Raw genomic sequence first — 6,000 nt, forward strand, 5'->3', positions numbered from 1 at the left:
ACAGCAAGGATAAACTGGTCTTACTGTTGGTGTAATAAGCCTTTCTCCCAATCTGGACCTTAGCGTCCAAAATCTGGGTGCTTGGCATGAACTTCCAAGCTTAATTACCAGCTTGGATCTTATCTTGCTGCCACCATCCAAAATTTCCAGGATTTTGGCCCCCTCTGGTCTCCCCAAACCTTCCCTGGAGAGACCCCCAAGACCCAGAAGCTCTGAGTCTTACCGGCAAGGGAAATACTCCACTTCCCTTCCCTCTCCCTCTTCCACCCAGACTTTCCTCTCTGGGCTAACTTGAGAGTATTAATGCAATCTTTTTACATCACAATACCAAGAAGCCTGTCCCCTCTCTTCCACAAAGAGACAAACCTCAAACACAAGGAAACAGAGATGATTTTATCTCTCTTTCCCCCTCCCACCAGTTCCCTAGTGCTGCCGAGCTTCTTCCTGAGAGAAAAACTCAAACAAGACTTAAAAAGAAAACTTTATATAAAAAAAAGAAAGAAAAAGACATCAAAATTTATCTGTATCAAGATGACAATAATACAGGATCAATTGCTTAAAAAGAAAAAAATGAATAAACAGTATGATTCAAAAAGATATCCAATTTGAAACATTCCAGCAAGTTACACACATGTGAATACACCAAAACAACATAAAAGCCTATATTGTTTTTCTACCTGTACTTACAAGTTGGAAACAGATGATAGAAGGAAGTTGCTCATAGCTGAGACACAGAAAAAAAAGACACAGAACCAAGACAAAAAAGACCCACACAATTCCCTGCCTTAAGCTTTTAAAAATCCAGTTTTCTGATTGGTCCTCTGGTCAGGTGTTTGGTTCCCTTTGTTAACCCTTTACAGGTAAAAGAAACATTAACCCTTAGCTATCTATTTATGACAGTTGGCTCTTTGGGAAGAAAAAATATCCCTCTCTTCTTTTCTCTTGGTGTACTAGATCCCTCATTCATTGTGCTAAATAATCTTGTTGCTCCAGGTCATTAAGAAGTTTCAAGAGTTGGATGTACTACCATTTGCTTCTGCATAAGAAAAATAAAATAGTGATGTTTCCAAGGATCATAGAATCATAGCATACCAGGATTGGAAGAGACCTCAGGAGGTCATCTAGTCTAACCCCCTGCTCAAAAAAGGACCAATCCCCAACTAAATCACCCCAGCCAGGGCTTTCTCAAGCCTGACCTTAAAAACCTCTAAGGAAGGAGATTCCACTACCTCCCTAGGTAACCTGTTTCAGTGCTTTACCACCCTCTTAGTGAAAAAGTTTTCCCTAATATCCAACCTAAACCTCCCTCACTGGAACTTGAGACCATTACTCCTTGTTCTGTCACCTGGTACAACTGAGAACAGCCTAGATCCATCCTCTTTGGAACCCCCTTTCAGGTAGTTGAAAGCAGCTATCAAATACCACCTCATTCTTCTCTTCTGCGGACTAAATAACCCCACTTCCTTCTGTCATATGGTATAATTCCAAATCTGAACCTTAGCATCCAAAATTTGGGTACCTGCATGAATCCTCTAAGCTTAATTACCAGCTTAGACCCTGTAGCGCTGCCACCAACCAGGAATTCCAGTGCCTGGTACACTCTGGTCCCCCAAAACCTTCCCTGGGGACCCAAGACTCAGATTGCCTTGAGTCTCACAACAAAGGGAAAAAACCCACTTCCCTTCCCTTCCTCTTTACCTCCTCCAGGCTTCCCCTCCCTGGGTTACCCTGGAAGATTACTGTACTTAAACTCCTTGAATTACAAAACAGAGAGAACAATTCACCTTCCCCCTCCTTCTTTTTCCCCCTCCAGTCTTTCCCTGAGAGAGACAGTAATCCTGGCACAGAGATTCCTATCCCCTTGAGCCTCAATTAGAAAAGAAAATCAAACAGGTCTTAAAAAGAAAGCTTTAATAAAAAGAAAGAAAAGACATAAAATTCGTCTCTGTAATCAAGATGAAAATATTACAGGGTCTGTTAACTTATAAAAATGAATAAAACAGCCTTATTCAGAAAAAATACAATTTAAATATTTCCAGCAAACTACACACTTGCAAAATACAGAAAAACAATGTAAAAGTCTATATTGTCTTTCTCCCTGTACTTACAAGTTGGAAACAGAAGATTAGAGAGCCTGGAGACAGTGTGATCACCCTCAGAGCCCAGAGAGACACTGACACAGAACAAAGGACCACACCCAAAAACTTCCCTCCACCAGAGTTGAAAGTATCTTGTTTCCTGATTGTCCTCTGTCAGGTGTTTGGTTCCTTTGTTAACCCTTTACAGGTAAAAGAGACATTAACCCTTAGCTATCTGTTTATGATACTTTCAGCCTTTCTTCATAAGTCATGTGCTCCAGCCCCCTAATCATTTTTTGTTGCCCTCCGCTGGACTCTTTCCAATTTTTCCACATCTTTCTTGTAGTGTGGAGCCCAAAACTGGACTCCAGATAAGGCCTTATCAATGCCGAATAGAGGGGGACTGATCATGTCCCTCGATTTGCTGGTAATGCTCCTACTTATACAGCCAAAATGTGGTTAGTCTTCTTGGCAGCAAGGGCACACTATTGACTCAGATATCCAGCTTCTTGTCCACTGTAACCCTTAGATCCTTTTCTGTAGAACTGCTGCCTAGCCATTCAGCCCCTAGTCTGTAGCAGTGCATGGGATTCTTCCATCCTAAATTAGGATCTTAAATGCTGACAGATTTAATGAGGTCCATAAGCACATCAACTGGATAAATTTCCTCAAGGAAAGAACAGGATATTGTATAGCAGGGGTTCTCAAACTAGGGGTCGGGACATCTCACGGGTCACAAGGTTATTACATGGGGTCACAAGCTGTCGCCTCTACCTGTGGAAGTAGAACAAGAACTGACAGGGAGTTGAAAGGGATTTCAGTGCAAACAGTCTCCTCTGTGAGAAAGAGTCAGGCTAACTCTAACTCTAATAACACGAGATTTGTAGAAGCGAGGAGTGTGTGAGGCGACTTGGAAAGAAATGTGTGAGAAGTTGTTGCTGACCTTATGTAGATAAATATGGAATGTAGACTAGAGTCTAAATAAGTGAGGAAAAAGATATCAAGATGACCTATGTATAAACAAAATGCAGCTGTTTCTTATCATTGTATGTAACAAAAGGTATAAATGCTTGCTGTAATTGTTTACCTGTAGAGAGAGCTGCCTAGGAGGGGGAAACCATGTGTCCTAGCGCACTCTCTCCCTCTGTGCAATTAGTTGAGAGAAATAAAGTATCTGACTTTGCTGCACCCAACCAGAGAGTGACGAACAGTGTTTTTCTCTCACAATTTGGAGGCTCGTCCGGGATGGCAATGCCTGCAGAGACACTGGAGGCTACTGTGGATCATTCCCCTTCGAACCCCATGGCGTCACAAAGAGGTATGAGACCTTTTGAAATCTCTATTGGGGTATCGGAGGAGGACTGTCTGTGGGGCCGTCTGTCCTGTTGGGCTTAAAATCATCCAAATTATTGACTGTGCAGCAAGATCAGATGCAGAGCAGTACTTGTTTTGCCACCTCCAATAAGGTTAGTTTGAAGTGGTACTGAGGACTTAGTTTGCCACCCTCAATAAGGTAATTGTATGCGGTACTGGGGACTAATAGTTTGGCCGCCCCCAACAAGGTTAATGCATAAGGGAAATGCATTAGGTTAATGTACATTGCAGAGGGGTTGTGGTAACGCCCTCAGAGAAGAACACAGGTGTGTTCAGTCTGGACAGAGGGGTTGTGGTGATGCCCTCAGGTTAAAAAAAAAGATAAAAGAGAGAAAACCGAAGCATCGTGGTATTTAGAAACAGAGGCCTTAGTGTGTGTGTGTACACCAGTGTGAATGAGAGTTGCCAGAAGATGCTCAGAGTATTCTGCAAGCTGTCGGCTCGTGGACCAGAAATATTCTAAAGCAAGCTCGGTGACTCTCTGCCTACAGTATCAAGTAAGGATCCGACCCACGGTGGGCTGCCTCTGCCTGGCATAGTCCGGCGAGGGAGCTGCCTGGGTCTAGGATTGTGTGAACCATCTTCCCTCCCCTTTACTCTCCAGTATTGTGATGGGGCAAGGCCAGATGGCTACAGTAAAGTACTGAGAAACAGGTATGTTAGCCCCAGGCTAAATAAATCCCTAGTAATCTGGTAACCAAATGGCAGTTGCTCCAGGTTAATCAAGGCACCTGGAGCCAATTAAGATCTTTCTAGAAGGCAGTAGAGATAGCTACTTTAATTAGAACACCTGCAGCCAATCAAGGCAGGCTAATCAGGTCACCTGGGTTTAAAAAGGAGCTCACTCCAGTCAGGCAGGGAGGAGCCAGAGGAGAAGAGTGTGTGTGAGGAGCTGGGAGCAAGAAGGCAAGGAGCTGAGAGTGAGAGTGTGTACTGCTGGAGGATTGAGGAGGACAAGCGTTATCAGACACCAGGAGGAAGGTCCTGTGGTGAGGATAAAGAAGGTGTTTGGAGGAGGCCATGGGGAAGTAGCCCAGGGAGTTGTAGCTGTCATGCAGCTGTTACAGGAGGCACTATAGACAGCTGCGATCCACAGGGCCCTGGGCTGGAACCCGGAGTAGAGGTGGGCCCGGGTTCCCCCCAAACCTCCCAACTCCTGATCAGACACAGGAGGAGCTGACCCAGACTGTGGGTTCCACAAGAAGGGGAAGATCACTGAGGTGAACAAATCCACCAATAAGCACAGGAACCCACCAAGGTAGAGGAGGAACTTTGTCACAGTATCTAGATAAGATCATACATCTCAAGAGGAGCTTTTAATCACCAAAAAGCCTCTGACACACAGTGGGAGCAATTTGTCTATTGAGGAAAGGAACAGGTTAATTTGAAATTCTCTTTATCTCTGGGCCAAACTGAAAGTTGCTCTGCGTTCAAGGTCAAGAATCAATGCAGACCATGCCAAGTACAAAGAAAAACTGCTTTCGGCCCCAGCTGGCTGTGAAAAAATATAGACGGAGGCAAACCAAGGGCAATACAAGTTACAGGACTGAGATTACATTTGCGAAGCTTAACTGTCCAGTGAGATCCAACAGTGTGCCTTTGCGACCCTGGAGCCGGTGTGGTTTGGTGACACTGAAGAAGCCACAGGCCGCTGGCCTGGCCTGGACTTTCTGAAAGAGACGCAGCAGGAGATCCAGGGTGTAAAAGAACAGCCCTCCCAAGAGAGGAAGCATGCTGGAAATTCTGGACAAGCTGTATATAGGATAATCTCCTGTCCATCTCTCCCCCTTCTCTGGACATTAGACACAGACGTGGCCAGTCTGGATGTATGTGTGTGAGTATGAAAGCGGCTTAGGGCTTGGGGCATTAATGTTTTTCTTCCCCTGAGTGATGTGGGAGCATTCTCACTCTCTGTAATTTGTTTTATTATTTTACTAATGAAGCTTTAAAATTCAGTCATGTGGTGTGTTTTCTTTATCTTCCCCCAACAATCCTGTGGTGTCAGTCTGATCACCTGTCACGAGGGATAGATGGGTAACAGAAATCTGTCACAGTTTGGTGGGCAATTGAGAAAGGGGAGAGCCCTGCAGAATTTACACCATCTATTTGTTTTACCCTTGTTATTTTATGTTTGCTTTGCTTGGTGATGTTGGTGTTATATTTTGAGGATTGCATGACTAAAGGTGTGCCCACTCTCAGCCTCAGTAAGTCTGAGAACTGAAGAGGGGTGGCTAGCATTCCTCTCTCCACCTTGGTTGACCAGGAAGGGTGGCAGGTGGATCTACCCTCAGTTGTAGCAGGACTGGGCAACAGAGAAGTTGGAGAAAAGGGAAGAGATGTGTACTAGATAACTATAATTGAGCAATTAAGAGCATAGATCATGAACCAGGCAGCAACTCAAACCTACTCCCATGGCAAGGCTTTGAGACAGGACTTCCAGGCAGAAAAGGAAGCACTGGCTAAGCAAATACTGGTCCTTCAGGGACTTGTCAAAATTTAACCATTTGTGCTCAGCATTCACCGTAACAGCAGTGTGTTTGCCACAAGA

The sequence above is a fragment of the Chelonoidis abingdonii genome, chromosome 3, assembly GCF_003597395.2.
Source record: "Chelonoidis abingdonii isolate Lonesome George chromosome 3, CheloAbing_2.0, whole genome shotgun sequence".
NCBI lineage: Eukaryota > Metazoa > Chordata > Testudines > Testudinidae > Chelonoidis > Chelonoidis abingdonii.